Source organism: Entelurus aequoreus, linkage group LG07 (genome assembly GCF_033978785.1).
Source record: "Entelurus aequoreus isolate RoL-2023_Sb linkage group LG07, RoL_Eaeq_v1.1, whole genome shotgun sequence".
In the NCBI taxonomy this organism is placed as follows: Eukaryota; Metazoa; Chordata; class Actinopteri; order Syngnathiformes; family Syngnathidae; genus Entelurus; species Entelurus aequoreus.
The window spans coordinates 59,973,774-59,990,802 of NC_084737.1; the positions used below are offsets into that span (position 1 = coordinate 59,973,774).

General features: G+C 38.4%; 1 protein-coding gene across 2 annotated transcripts in view; it reads left to right on the forward strand.

Annotated features, from left to right (window-relative positions):
• The window catches only part of ddx4 (DEAD (Asp-Glu-Ala-Asp) box polypeptide 4), a 91,792-nt gene that overhangs the window by 61,148 nt on the left and 13,615 nt on the right, over positions 1 to 17,029 (forward strand). The window lies entirely within an intron of this gene.

Consider the following 17,029-nt stretch of genomic DNA (forward strand, 5'->3'; position numbering starts at 1 on the left):
TTAGCGATTAAGAGTGACAGATTGTTTGGTAAATGTATAGCATGTTCTATATGTTATAGTTATTTGAATGACTCTTACCATAATATGTTACGTTAACATACCAGGCACGCTCTGTTGGTTATTTATGCGTCATATAACGTACACTTATTCAGCCTGTTGTTCACTATTCTTTATTTATTGAAAATTGCCTTTCAAATGTCTATTATTGGTGTTGGGTTTTATCAAATACATTTCCCCAAAAATGCGACTTATACTCCAGTGCGACTTATGTTTTTTTCCTTCTTTATTATGCATTTTCGGCAGGTGCGATTTATACTCCGGAGCGACTTGTACTCCAAAAAATGCGGTATATATTATTTGGTAACATGTTCTTTTTGATAGTCCTCAATTACAGAAGGTTCAACAGGCTCAATATTACACTTAATAAATTGATTAAGACACTGTCATGCAGCAATATGAATACCATTTACTTGTATAACTAGAATGTACAGAATATCAGAAGCAGTTATTCAGGTAGAAATATCACAAATTACCAACCCTCTTTGACAATCAAACCATGATCGAAACCACATTTCAACATAACATTTTGTGTTGCGAAAGGGAGAAACGGTAGAAAATGGATGGATGGATTTTCAAACGGTAATTAAGTTAAAAACAACCAAAAGGAAAAGAACATGAAACGTGCAAGGGATAAAATACAAAAAATACATTTTTATATTTTCTTTTTGATGGAAATTGTCTTTACACTGTAATGTATTTTAGGATGTGGGAAGTTTTCATGACCTTTTTGTTTTTCTTTGTCATCAGCAAACACTGATGTGAAGCTAGATTTTTTTTTGGGATGTGCGTGTAGAGGTCTGTGGTCACCTGATAACCTCTCCACGCAGGAGAGGTGGGCAGAGCAGAAAAGAGACGGCAGATCAACTGATTTTAAAAGGGGGTCTATTTAAAGGCTAGAGTATACAAATGAGTTTTAAGATGGGACTTAAATGCTTCTACTGAGGTAGCATCTCTAACTGTCACCGGTTGGCCATTCCAGAGTACTGGAGCCCAAATAGAAAACGCTTTATAGCCCGCAGATTTTTTTTGTGCCCTGGTAATCACTAGTAAGCCGGAGTTCTTAGAACGCAGATTTCTTGCTGGGACATATGGTACAATACAATCAGCAAGATAGGATGGAGCTAGACCGTTTAGTATTTTATACTTAAGAAAACCTTAAAGTCGCATCTTAAGTGCACAGGAAGCCGGTGTTCTTGTCAAAAGTCTAGCAGCTGCATTTTGTCCCAACTTTAAAGGCCTACTGAAATGAATTTCTTTTATTTAAACGGGGATAGCAGATTTATTCTATGTGTCATACTTGATCATTTCGCGATATTGCCATATTTTTGCTGAAAGAATTTAGTAGAGAACATTGACGATAAAGTTCGCAACTTTTGGTCGCGGATAAAAAAAGCCTTGCCTGTACCGGAAGTAGCGTGACGTCACAGGTTGAAAGGCTCCTCACATTTCCCCATTGTTTACACCAGCAGCGAGAGCGATTCAGACCGAGAAAGCGACGATTACTCCATTAATTTGAGCTAGGATGAAAGATTCGTGGATGAGGAACGTGAGAGTGAAGGACTAGAGTGCAGTGCAGGACGCATCTTTTTTCGCTCTGACCGTAACTTAGGTACAAGCTGGCTCATTGGATTCCACACTCTCCTTTTTCTATTGTGGATCACGGATTTGTATTTCAAACCACCTCGGATACTATATCCTCTTGAAAATGAGAGTCGAGAACGTGAAATGGACATTCACAGTGACATCTCCACGACAACACATCGGCGAAGCACTTTAGCTACGGAGCTAACGTGATAGCATCGGGCTTAACTTCAGATAGCACAAAAAGAAATAAACCCCTGACTGGAAGGATAGACAGAAAATCAACAATACTATTAAACCATGGACCTGTAAATACATGGTTAAAGGCCTACTGAAATGAATTTTTTTTATTTAAACGGGGATAGCAGATCTATTCTATGTGTCATACTTGATCATTTCGCGATATTGCCATATTTTTGCTGAAAGGATTTAGTATAGAACGACGATAAAGATTGCAACTTTTGGTATCTGATAAAAAAAAGGCTTGCCCCTACCGGAAGTAGCGTGACGTAGTCAGTTGAACATGTACGCAAAGTTCCCTATTGTTTACAATGATGGCCGCATGAAGTGAGAGAGATTCGGACCGAGAAAGCGACAATTTCCCCATTAATTTGAGCGAGGATGAAAGATTTGTGGATGAGTAAAGTGCAAGTGAAGGACTAGTGGGGAGTTGAAGCTATTCAGATAGGGAAGATGCTGTGAGAGCCGGGGGTGACCTGATATTCAGCTGGGAATGACTACAACAGTAAATAAACACAAGACATATATATACTCTATTAGCCACAACACAACCAGGCTTATATTTAATATGCCACAAATTAATCCTGCATAAAAACACCTGCGTGTTTGTTACGCTAGCTCCTAGCTCCTCTGCTAGCTCCTAGCTCCATAGAACACGCCAATACAATTCAAACACCTGATCAACACACACAATCACTCAGCCCAAAAGACCGTTCACCTAACCCAAGGTTCATAAAGCTTATATATTTTTAAAAAGTTACGTACGTGACGCGCACATACGGTCAAGCTCTCAAATGGTTAGCAGCCAAGGCTGCATACTCACGGTACCTGATATTCAGCTGGGAATGACTACAACAGTAAATAAACACAAGACATATATATACTCTATTAGCCACAACACAACCAGGCTTATATTTAATATGCCACAAATTAATCCTGCATAAAAACACCTGCGTGTTTGTTACGCTAGCTCCTAGCTCCTCTGCTAGCTCCTAGCTCCTATGCTAGCTCCTAGCTCCATAGAACACGCCAATACAATTCAAACACCTGATCAACACACACAATCACTCAGCCCAAAAGACCGTTCACCTAACCCAAGGTTCATAAAGCTTATATATTTTAAAAAAGTTACGTACATACGCAAAAAAAAGTTGCGCACATACGGTCAAGCGATCAAATGTTTAGAAGCCAAAGCTGCATACTCACAGTAGCACGTCTGCGTCTTTGTCATCCAAATCAAAGTAATCCTGGTAAGAGTCTGTGTTGTCCCAGTTCTCTACAGGCGTCTGTGTATCGAAGTCAAAAGTCCTCCTGGTTAGAGTCTCTGTTATCCGAGTTCTTCCATCTTGACTGCATCTTTCGGGAATGTAAACAAAGAAGCGCCGGCTGTGTACTGTTGTGGCTGACTACGTTCGAAAAATACGTCCATTTCGCACCGACAACTTTCTTCTTTGCTTGCTCAGCTTCCTTCTCCATAATGCAATGAACATGATTGCAACAGATTCACGAACACAGATGTCCAGAATACTGTGGAATTATGAAATGAAAACAGAGCTTTTTCGTATTGGCTTCAATGTGGAAGGCATACCCGTGTTCGCCGGGCTACGTCACGCGCATACGTCATCCTCAGAGGCGTTTCGAACCGGAAGTTTAGCGGGAAATTTAAAATGTCACTTTATAAGTTAACCCGGCCGTATTGGCATGTGTTATGTTAAGATTTCATCATTGATATATAAACTATCAGACTGCGTGGTCGGTAGTAGTGGGTTTCAGTAGGCCTTTAATGCTTTCCAGCCTGGCGAAGCTTAACAATGCTGTTGCTAACGACGCCATTAAAGCTAACTTAGCAACGGGACCTCACAGAGCTACGCTAAAAACATTAGCTATCCACCTACGCCAGCCAGCCCTCATCTGCTCATCAACACCCGTGCTCACCTGCGTTCCAGCAATCGACGGAGCGACGAAGGACTTCACCCGATCATCCGTGCGGTCGGCGGCTAGCGTCGGATAGCGCGTCTGCTATCCAAGTCAAAGTCCTCCTGGTTGTGTTGCTGCAGCCAGCCGCTAATACACCGATCCCACTGTAGTGGATTGTCCGAAGCTTAAACAGGCAACAAAAGTAGTTTAGTACAACAAATTTATTTACCCATTATCAGAAGTGCAGGTTGAATTAAGTTGGCCGTGCAGACAGACCACATGTTACTCCGGAGTAAACAAGACACACACAAGCCAAAATCACTGTCGAGTTCCGGTCTTCTGCCATTTTTTATGTCTCTTGTGCGTCATTGTTTGTTATCTAATGCGTCACGATTGTTTTGTTTTAGTCATATTTGGAAATTCTAAACATTCTGTAGACAGGTTGGCACAACTCCATATTCACCTTTGTCCCACTGGCACAGAATAGAAGAGAAATTAAATGAGCGTACATTCTTATTAGACATGCAATATAGGTCAAAGGTCAGAAATTCTACTAAGACCCTGGACCAAAACAATTTCTGATGTAGACCACTAATCTCTACCACAGATAGAGGCAAAAACCTCAATGTTTTTATACGAGGCAAAAATTCCGTCTATGACCCTCCTTCAGAGCGATCGCTGTTACCAGCCTGCAGTAAAACCATCTCACAGAACACAATTAGTGGCCTACCCTTTGATTTAGTAAAGGAATAACAAATACTTTGATCATGAACATCATTGAACATAAATAGATGAATGTATATAGACTTATGACTGTAAGATATTTGCAAAAATATTTTTCCCGGCATTTGCAATGAATGTAGTTACCAATATTGTTGATTATCAATTGATTTTGAACACACAACTGAATTTCGTATGAGTCCATGTTTGATTAGTGCTCGTATAGATGGCAAGGTGGTGCCTCAGGCTGATGGCCTGCCGACACCTTGTTGGGCTTTCGGCTGCCCTTGTGAAGAAAGAGATCCACTCAAACAGTCTGTCTCTCTTTGGGGTGTGGTTCAGTCCATTGGGCAGACTGTTCAGTAGCCGGTGCGTGCTGGCCGAAATTGGGGAAAAGCTGAGAAAAAGTTGGAGCTGTGGGGGCTTTGGGGAAGGCGGGGGCAGAGTATGGGGCGTGGGGCTTTGGTCCAGGCCCTCGGCTTGCTTCAGGCCTCCTCGCTGCTTCGGCACTCCCGACACTTCTTTCCACAGCTGCTGGAGTCCCGGTGGACACATTGGCTGGCAACCTTAGTTGTTCTCGTCATCGCTGGCAAGGTGTTGTCTCTCCTCTCGGTTCCTTCCAGTCAGGTATCGGGTGTTGGTCCTGGATTGGCTTTGACCGTGCCCCTCTTAGCGAGTGCAAGGGAATCTGGAGTGGCTGCTTTCATCCTCAAATCTGCACAGAGGAACTGGCACACAAATTCTACATTTTGCAAACTTACCATTTTGGTCTCATGGTCTTTCCACCTTCCTAGGAAGCTGCTGGTCCTGAGAAGTGCTGATCTTGTGACTGAAGAAGATTAACCTGTTTTCTTAAAATAGGTGCCGTTGTTTGACCTAATCTTTTTGGGGAAACCATGTCGGGATATTAGATCATTCACAAAACATTTAATTACTGAATTGGCACCCTCCTTTGAGGTTGGGGTTGCTTTCGCCAACCACTGCAATTGTCAATCTAAATCATTACGTTCCTTTATCCTTGTACCGGATTGATCATATCGATTAGATAAAACCAACACGCTCAAACTTGACCCAATCCAAACTCACCTCCCCCCTCTGTCCCTCTCACAGGGACAGTGTTAGTCGTAGTAATAGTAATAGTAGTAGTAGTAGTAGTATTAGTAGTTTCAGAAACATCCAAGAAAAAGAAAAGACAGCTGATAGTCAAGCGCAGCAAGAACAGAGGCGGAGGACAGGTCATGTTTGAGGTCACTGTTCGCTTTTCCAATAGTACTTTGATATTTTACAACACCTAGTGAATTATTGTGGCCTCAATAATTCACTAAATAGTTGTATTTATTTTAGTCTATCTATGATGGGACAATGCACAGAAACATTAAGTTCAGAAACAGATATGTTCTGTACCAGATTATATCTAAATAGCTACTTTCCATCTGCAGTCCCAGGCTACCTAAATTAAAGGGATCCAAAAATCAAGCAATAAAATTATGACACTAATTAATCATAATAAATATATACATTCATAGTAATTAATAATTAATAAAAAAAATAATCATACTGTAGCATGTAATCAGATTAAGAGAAGTCCTAAAATGCCCCTTCATGGACACATACTTAATCATACAATACAACCACACCTTATTTACATCATCACACAAAGACAATACATGCTCTTGTTCACATCTGTCATCATTCATAACAACAACCAAGCTTTTAACAGCCATACCTACATCAAAAATGCTCTCATGGATAAATATACTACACATTAAGTTGATGTGTCAACATAATGCCCCTCTTAGCGACCGTCTGAGCAGCCTTGATTGCTCCAAAGCCACTTTTTAACTTCAAATTTTCTATTCCTTTTGTTATAACGTGGAGAAGGCTAATTGGTCTGTACATGTTTTGGTCTTCTTTATTTCCTGCTTTATGGATTTAATCATAGTAGCAGTTTCTCGACGTGGTAGGGAAAGTGTTTTCCATTATTGATTTATTTATCAATCGTTGTTATACGAGCAATAATACAATCCTTATATGTTTTTAGGAAGATAGTGTCCAACCCATATATACAGATATATATCTCTAGATCGTGAGTCTGATAATGCAGCAAAGATTTTGTTTAACTTTGTTTCATTTGTTAATTCTAAAATTAGTCCATCCTGAATAAATGACAATTATTTGCACTGATTTTGAGGGACTTTTTATTCAGGGTTTGTACAGACTGGATGAAATGTTCATTAAAATTATTACTTATGTCCAGACTGTCTGCGATAGTAACGCCATTGATATTTAATGTTAGTGTTGTTTCTTGTTTGCTCTCTTTCAGTAAGTTTTTTTTGTTTGTTTTCCATACTTTCTAATGTTCCCTTTTGCAGCTTTGATTAATTCTAAGTGAAAGTCAGCCTTAGACTTCCGCATAAACATTGTAACTTTGTTCCTCAAAACTTTTAAAATCATTAAATCTGTATTTAGACCTGTTTTAATTGCTCTTATGAGAGCTGAGTCCTCATGTCTTAGAATCCAAATTGTTTTATTAATCCAATGGTATTTTTATTTTAACACTCTTCTTTCTGGTTTTGTATTCGTGTATTTACAGATGTTCTCTTTGATTTTTGTCATCCAATTGTAATTCTAGTAGGGCTGCTTATCCTTTGTATCATGTAGAAGCCGTTTATAATATCCTTAAGTTTCTTTCTACGTGTTTTATTTAACCAGTCCAGATTAACGTCCCCCATGACGTTACTTCTTTCATACTATGCTGTTTGAGGATGTCTGAAAATGAATCAAGAAAAATGTCTTTAGCTGTGGTCGGTCGGTATACTACAATTACCTCGAAATACATTTCTGAGGAAAATGTGATTTTAATTTCAACATACTCAAATTGATCTACTTATAATGTTTTCCCTTTCATAAATCATAATTCCTCCCCCCTTTGTCACTCAATCTGTCTTTTCTGTAATCTTGTCCCCCGGGACATTAATTAGAACGAAAGTTGTTGTGGGTTTTAACCATGTGTCTGATAGACAAGGTAATCCGGATTAGAGTCTGACAGTAACTGCTGTATTTGTTCAGTATATTTCCTGTGGTAGAAAGTTTAATAATGCGGACACGTTTGTTACTGATTACTTTCTACAGACTTCTGTCTCTCTGCGACTTTGTGTATGTAATAAGCAACTACAATTATTTGATATGCTTAAATTTTGTTTTAGCTCAGCTGTTGTGTAGCTGCTAGCTCCTTGTAGCCTACAGCAGGAGTGTCCAAATTGCAACCAATAGCTATGTTTTTAACAGACAACCGAAATAATTGAAAATGTGGTATTTGCGTATCGGTTCAATCAGCGGCAGCTACGCCCTGTTTTATCATTTGACCTAAATTTTTGGTTTCGTAGGCAGGACAGAGGGAACAATGTGGGTCATTAGTTGTCCATCTTACACCATTCTAATTGTTGTAAGGATAGTTCACATGAGCGGCCATACCTTGAGTCCCACCATATGTAAGAGTCAAAAGGCTCCTATTATGAGTCGTCTAATTGGTGATCATACACTTTGGCGGTTTGGGTGGCAGGGCACACGGACGCACCTCAGTCAGCTAGTGCTAGGACAGTTGGAGCAGTCCCCGTCTTCCACTCGTTCCTGGGAGGCGTCTCCAGTAGTTGTCAGCTGATGTTGTGCTGTCAGGCAACATCAGGAAGTTCCTTCTGTGCAGTATTGAATTGTCAGGGCACAGTTCGTAAGCAGGTCATTACAAGGTGTGGGCAGGTTGACCACAAAGGAATGCTTCAAAGATTGCGTTGAACATTGTCCGTTGACACTTATGTCCAGCAGGGGTCTGTTTGTATCCTGCTGTTCGTCCTGCTGTCACACCTGTATTTTTTGTGAGCATGTTCTGGCTACAACTCTGGAGCTTGTCTTGTTCAGAGAAGTTGGCAGTCCCCCTGCTGCATATCCTTTCCACCCTCGCTTGACCTAGCACAACCGTGGCTACCACCCAAGTCCGTCTGTATGGTTTTACGTTTTGTTGAGGTTTTTTCCTCCAGAATTTGGAGCTCAAAACATGTACACCCATCGTTTTCACATCCTCTCGGTTAGTTCAATTTTGCATATCACGTTTTAAAATTACAGTCTTAACTATCCCATTAATTGCTAATCAATAACCTTAATTCAAAGATTATACGTACTACTTCATGTGTATTTAAGTACCCTTTTAATTCACTTAAAGATTATCTATAAGTTAATTTAAACTATCATTTGTCTATCAGTAGGCGCGAGCAAGCTGTCATGCTTGCACTCTGACCTCCCGCTGTGCGTGATATTCTCCAAAACAAAATAATGTTTTTATTCAGTTTTCTCCTTATCTTTCAGCTAAATCTTTTAATCTTTTAACTTTTAACGTCCGCACTGTTTATTTTTATTGTCTGCATTTTAATTTTGCTTTTATTTTCTTTCATTTCACTTTGTTGCATGAAAAACGCCACACAAACAAAGCTGCCTATCCTTTCCTTGCCTGTCTCCGACTGGTTATCCAACCTAGTCACAACAACCACACAAGGCCATGCTCTAGGCGCCAGCCCTAATCACACTTCTCCTCTTTTTAACACCCTACATATCGGCTCTTATTCTAATTATTAATGTAGGCTGTTATTTGTAATTATTATTCAACACTATTCACAGCAAACCGTTGTAAAGTTATAGTTATTCGCATTATACTCTCAAAATCTGTAGCTAACTGAAAGCTGTTGAGATTTGGATGGCCTCCTTCATCTCAGTGGCCTAGTGGTTAGAGTGTCCGCCCTGAGATCGGCAGGTCGCAAGCCCAAAACCCCGGCCGAGTCATACCAAAGACTACAAAAAATTTTGGGAGCCAAATCACCAAAAACGATTCCCGGGCGTATGGTATGGTGTACTGCAATGTCTAAATAAAACTAAATTACTCCAAACTAAAATGTCAGACTGCACTTTAAAGTTACCTTTATTAAATTAATTTCCAAACTAACCACCACCACAGCAGACATCTTCCTCAATCCTATCCCAATACTCCCATAAATTAGAAAGGTGTTTCACAACAGTGGTTAAGTAGTTATTTTAAGTAATAGATCTCAATATGTAGAAATTAATAAGACAAAATTTGCCCTAGTGTGTGAATGTTGTCTGTCTATCTATCTGTGTTGGCCCTGTGATGAGGTAGCGACCTGTCCAGGGTGCAAAGTCAAATTGTGAAACAAAAATTAAAGTTGAATCAAGTGGAAATTGACAGAGTATATGAACTACATTCTTGAGAATAATAATTGATCATTAATATGTTGGAAGCCGCATATTGAACATATCAAAGAAAAATATCCAAATCCATTGCTATTCGGTATAAAGTTAAACACATGCTGAATAAGAAATGTCTGCACATGTTATATTATTCATTTATTTTTCCATATGTAATATTGTTTTGAAGTTTGGGGAAATGTTTATAGAAGAAATATAGACCCAATACTTAAACTTAAAAGGCTCATTTCAATATTACACAAAGCATTATTGTTATGATCATACCAATCTATTTTTTATAAGTCATAATGTGTTAAATCTTCAGATAATTTAATTCTAAAACAATGGCAATTATGTTTCCGAGTAAAGAACAACAGCCTTCCAGTTTGTATTCTTAGCTTATTTACATTATGAGGAGAAAACTATCATTTACGGGGGATATTGATTTTTGAAATAGGTCAAGTAAAATAAAATAAAAATACAAATGTAATTCAGTTCTAGGAATTAAATGATGTACCATCCTCAGTGATGAGCTGAACACATGTAGTTTTTTGTTATGGTTTTGGAGACCCTTGAAAAGTAAAGTTTTTTGAACATTATAAAATATAGTAACAATTACTTTCATCTTTTAACGTTGATGTTCCAGGTAATTTAATGTTCAGTAAATGTATATCATAGGCCAATATAAGCTTTGGCTTCCGCCTATTCTTTTTTTTTTTTTTGCGGTCATTTTTCTTTTTTGTTCTGTGTGTAAATGTGTATGATTGTTAATATGTCTAATTTACTGTTAAACTGCTCACACAAATTGGTTGATGGTTGATTATATGACCAAAATAAACTTATTCCATTTATTCATTCATTATCTATCGCACTCATAGTTTTATTCCATTTTGCATGTAATTATTCCTATTGATTTCTTCCCATTTCACTTAAACAACTAAACAAACAAACAAACTTGCAGCTAACCACAATCAACAGCATACCATTTACGAATACCTTCATTTGTCACTTTCTCATCTTTTCTTCACTTTCGTTTTCCTTTACAAACAACATCCTATATCCATCTCTTCCTTACACTTCACACAATGTTTCTATTTTCTGTTCTCCTAGAAACCATTCACATAACGTAAGGTTATAAACATCCTTTTCCCATATTTTCTCAAACCATCCTCTTCACCCTCAATCTGTTTTTTCACCTGCTCTCTCTTCCTCTCTCTCTTTCTCTCCTCTCACAATACAAACACAATAATCCAAAATAATCAGTCTTATAAAATAATTTTAGCTTTAGATATGATTTAGGGTAGTGGTTTTCAACCTTTTTTTTTTTCAGTAAAATAAAGAAATAAAATACAGCATAATGTCATCATTTTCTGATTTATTAAATTGTATAACAGTGCACCATATTGCTCATTTGTTGTGGTCTTACTTGACTTATTTGGACAAAAAAATATATAAGAATGACAAACGTTTTAAAAATTAAACAAGTGATTAAATTATAATCAAAATTTCTATACATATAATCAATCATCAACCTTCTTTGGATATTGTAATAGAGATCCATCTGGGCTCGTGAACTTAATTCTAAATATTTATTTTGTTGAAGAATTATTCTTCTATGATTATATTTATAAAGGATTTTGAATTGTCGCTATTTTAAAATATTTAAAATCTCAGGTACCCCTTGGCATACCTTCAAGTACCCCCCTTTTTTGTCCGGGTGGAAACACCATATCCTCCTTTGAGAACTACTGGTTTAGCCTATAAAAAATCCTTTGTCTCATACATCCTTAGACTGTACAACTCCTCTTTGGGGGGGCTAGGATGACAGGGAATGCAAAACAATAACAGTGCAATACTTTTTTATATCATGGTCGTTAATGCCTAGTGTCTCTTATTTTACTGTTCTATTTTTATTCTCCTTGTAATATTTTTCTATTTTGTTTCCATTTATACCCTTATTAGTTACTGTTTACTTTTTACTTCTTCTTCCTGAGGGAACTCTCCTGAAGGAATCAATAACGTTTTATCTATCTATTACTAACCCGAGCACAATTCATGACGTCATGCTCATCTTGCAGACAGTTATTTCCATTTAGTTTTATTCTCTATTTGTAATTCTACATGCACCAATGTCACATAGAAATTTGCTTTCTTTGTTATTTATTTACATTATTATTTCTGGTTTACTTGCTGTCTGTTTACTTAAGTTCTCATATTTTGGTCTGTCTTCCTTCTGATTAGAATTTGTTTAACGCTTCTCTACGTTTTGTTTTGACAATGGCGCTGAGTGGCTCTTATCTGTACTTCTTCAGACTCTGTTTCACAGATGCCCTTAGATGTATTAGAATATAAATGTAACTTATTTTATTGTTTATTCCTAAAAAAAATTAAAATGTCAATGTATAATCAATTTATCTTTATCAAATTTAAATTCAATATTATTAATTTATTTGTTGTATAACTATTAATTCAAAGTTACAATGTGTCCTAATCTATGATGTTCGTGCGTGTGTGTTTGTCTCAACTTCCACCCAGGAACTGTATGGATCAGCAGAGCATCAAGGCTGTATCAAAAAAGTATACTAAACATATAAATGAATGATGAATTAAACAATGTTTCAATGTCCCACAATCCGTATTTATTTATTGATATTTAAACGTGTAATTTTCCATATATCTATTATTTTACTGGACTTAGCAAGCACCTACTACTAGCACACTCTACAGACCGAGAATAACTGTTCAACCACACTTAGTAATGCCAAGCTAGATGCTAACTTAGCCTTACTATGCCTCAGTAAGCAAACTTTTGCTAACCTAGCCCAATGCTATGCCAACCCAATGCTAACCTAGCTCAATGCTATGCCAACACAATGCTAACCCAGCTCAATGCTATGCTAACACAATGCTAACCTAGCTCAATGCTAACAGTGTCACTCCTCTTTGAACCAATGCCTCGTACAGTTGACACTCACACAGCCTCGTCACACGCACACACTTATCTCAAAATGTCTCCCAGCTGAGACTCCTTTTTTTTTTTTTTTTTTTTTTTTTTTTTTTTTATATGCGTCACACAGTCACTCACACAGAGAATTTACCAGCGAGCAAGAGCCTTTTTTCCCGTACTCAAAATCTCAGTGTGTAAAACAACTGTAATATCGCACAGTCACAATCACCAGCACAGTTAAAAGTAAATGCAACAGACAACTATTTTTCTCATCCAGAAGCACAGCTGTATCATATCAGAACCTTAATAATAAGAACAACATTTATCATTCACTCTTAGATGGACAAATAGTCAAGTTTAAGGAGGGTCTCATGTGAACTAGGAGGGTATTCTGGACTTCCCTGCTTAGGCTGCTGCCCCCGCGATCCAACCTCCGAGAGCGGAATAAGATAATTAAATGGATAGATCATTCACTCATATGTTTTCTGTACATAAACTTTGTCTTTCTCACACGCACACACATTTTGGAAAATTTCGCAACTTTTACAGATAGCGGGGCTGTGAGAAAAGCGTGAGGAAACTCTCACAAAAGCATGAGGGAGGGAGGTGAGGAGAGGTTGATTTTTTCAGAGGGGCATTAAAACGGATAAGAAACCAGGTGCTACAAAAATGTTATTACAATACGCAGATATATATATAAATTTAAAAAACACACATTTTTATCCCACAAACCACGCCCCCCTGGTCCGGACCAATATAAACAACTAATGCACACGTGCTTTTGTGGAATCGGCCGTCTCATATCACAAAAACCAGGTTCCATCATTGCTCATAAAACGGCGATTAACCCGTTTCATTGGAGCAACACCTGCGTTATCCCTGACCAACACGGAAAAACCTGGCCTAACGCCCAATAGGACCACTGGAAATCACCCAGCAATCCTACAGACTTGTGTCTGGTCAGTCCATACAGTTTCACCAAGTTTCACCAAAGCTCTACCATATGCAGCCCGATCAATACCTGTCTATTTGCAGCAAATTTCCAAATTTGTCGTGACAGCTATCCGCTCAGTTGATCTCCTTTACCGGAGTCAATGAGCGGTCACCTATAAGAGGCTTTTCCCACCGCTGCAGTTTCCACATAAACAGATATGTCGCACCTTCATAGACGTCATCAATTTGTATGGGCCAAATGTCACACCAGTTAGCAACTCTTGCCTATAATTTAGCTGTATCCAACTCCGGCTAACCTAATGTACTTGCAGAAAAAAGCATCCTCTGCCAACAACGACAGAGGATGAAGAGGTTAAAAGAAATTTTTCGTCTCACATCGTCTTATGCTTCAAAAACACTCCAAACCACCAAAATTCTATCAACAATCCCCTTATGTTAAAAACAAGAAATCACAAGTTTTCAACAAACACACAGACAAATGATCACATATAGAACAACTCAATCCAACCATAATTTACCCCATTCCAGGTTGTTTTTGGAGAACCTGACTAAACCTATCTTTTATCAAAAATAGATTCAGCAATTAGTCTTATCGATCCGGCTCTCTCCAGGCAGAAAATGTTTACACTTTAAGCAAAACGCTTACCTTGTATTAGATGCGCGCGTGCAACACACTGTCTGCCTGACAGAGAGAGCGGGAGCGGCTGTCGACCTGTAGCTTCTAAACCATCCTGTTCGTGACGCCAATTTGTGTAGTGGATTGTCCGAAGCTTAAACAGGCAACAAAAGTAGTTTAGTACAACAAATTTATTTGCCCATTATCAGAAGTGCAGGTTGAATTAAGTTGGCCGTGCAGACAGACCACATGTTACTCAAACAAGACACACACAAGCCAAAATCACTGTCGAGTTCCGGTCTTCTGCCATTTTTTATATGTCTCTTGTGCGTCATTGTTTGTTATCTAAATGCGTCAATGTCTTGTTGTTTTTCCTATCTGTTCCATAACAACTCGAATCCTTTAGACAGTCAACACATTCTGTAGACAGGTTGGCACGACTTAATATTCACTTTTGTCCCACCACTGGTCCATTCAATGGCACAAAATACAAGAGAATTGAAAATGAGCGGACATTCTTAAAAGACAAGAAATATAGGTCAAAAGGTCAGAAATTCTACGACAAGGGAAAGTGGCATCGGAGTCTGTCTCTTTACTAGCTACGTCGAAGCATGTTGCTTATGTAGCTTGTTGCAGCACTCAGCAGATTTGAATTGCTGTTTTGGGCAGTAGATGGGATCTTTGATCCAAAGCACAATTTACATTTAACTAAAATGTTATTTTCTTTGTGCTCGACAAAAGAATAGTAGTGAAAATATCTCCAACAAACTCGACTGCAGCTCCGCCATGATCAGACACGCCCCCCTCTTCTCTCTCCCCCCACACTCAGACACACACACAGAGCGCAGGTCTCTCTTCTCCGGTTTGTGACACAAGAAGAATCAGAACTACGACACTAACACACTTTATACTACATTAAAAGTAATGTAAAATAACGCAGTAACGCATCATGTAGTTACTGAAAAATAAAAAATAACGCGTTAGATTACTAGTTACCGCCGAAACTAACGGCGTTACAGTAACGCGTTACTTTGTAACGCGTTAGTCCCAACACTGTTAATTAGTAAGTATACATTTTTTTGAGCCTTTTTAGAGAAAATCATATTGTAGTAAATTATGCAAATTACTCGATGTCATGGTTACCACGCCCATAGCCACGCTCCCACCGCCACAGGTATCTTGGCAGTTTATGGGAAACACTGTCTTGACTTTGTAGTGCATTCAATTGAATATGGGTTGAAAAGGATTTGCAAATCATTGTATTCCGTTTATTTACATCTAACACAATTTCCCAACTTATATGGAAACGGGGTTTGTAATTGTGTTGTTGTCAAATCTTAAGGTGGTATTATTAAATAGGTTCCGGTGTCTAGCAGGACAGATAATCAATATTTCCGTTTTCTTTGCGTTGAGTTGCAAAAAGTTATTGGACATCCATTGTTTAATTTCATTTAGACACGCCTCCAGGTGACTACAATCTGGCGTGTTGGTCAGCTTTAGGGGCATGTAAAGTTGGGTGTCATCAGCATAACAGTGAAAGCTAACTCCGCATTTGCGTATGATGTCACCTAGCGGCAGCGTGTAAATTCTGAAGCGTGCAGGGCGAAGAACCGAACCCTGTGGAACTTGCACGTTACCTTAACATACTCCAAGGTCACATTGTTATAGGAAACGCACTGCATCCTGTCTTTAATATAGGACTTAAACCACGAAAAGGCTAAGTCTGACATACCGATATGCGTTTTGATACATTCTAATAAAATGTTATGATCGACAGTATCAAAACCAGTGCTAAGATCAAGTAGCAGCAAGATGGATGACGCATCAGCATCCATAGTTAGCAATAGATCATTAGTCATTTTTGCGAAGGTTGTCTCCGTTTAGTGATTTGCCCTGAAACCGGACTGAAAGGGTTCACAGAGAGTGTTAGATGCCAAGTGTTCATTTACCTGCTGTGCAACAATTTTTTGGAGGATTTTCCAGATATTAGTTTACCATGAGGTCAGGACCGAGGTTAGGTTTTTTGAGCAGAGGATGAATAACTGCTTTTTTAAATGCAAGGGAAACAGTGCCAGAGGAAAGTGATAAGTTTATAATATTTAGCACTGATGGTCCTAATATTACAAACAGCTCCTTGATAAGTTTCCAGGAAGTGGGTCAAGTAAACATGTTCGTTTTGTCCCATTTACACACTGCAGGAATTCCTGTTATTTCATCAAAAAGAGAGACTATTTTGGAGGGCAATATCCGTCATATATACATTCGTATCTGTGTTAATAGAACCGAGTTGTAGCTGGGACGTGTTGTCTTCAAATCTCCTTTCTAATGAGTTCAATTTTCTTAATAAAGAAATTCATAAAGTCATCTGCGTAGTGGGTGGAGCTACTGGGAGGAGTCCCTTGTTGGGTTAGCGATGCTACTGTACTGAACAAATATTTAGGAACGTTTTTATTGAGGTGGATGAGATTGGAGTAGTAATTAGCTTTAGCTAAGGTAAGCATGCATTTATAAGTTATTAAACTATCACTCCATGCTTGATGGAAAACCTCAAGTTTAGTCACACGCCATTTGCGTTACAGCTTTCTACATGATAGTTAAAGAGCTCTATTTTCTTCTGTAAACCAGGGGGTACGCCTTTTAGGGGATTTTTTTTTAGCTTTAGCGGTGCTATAATTTCAATGGTGTTGCGCAGGGCATCGTTAAAGTTGTTAGTGAGGTTATCGATAGAGCCCACATAATTTGGG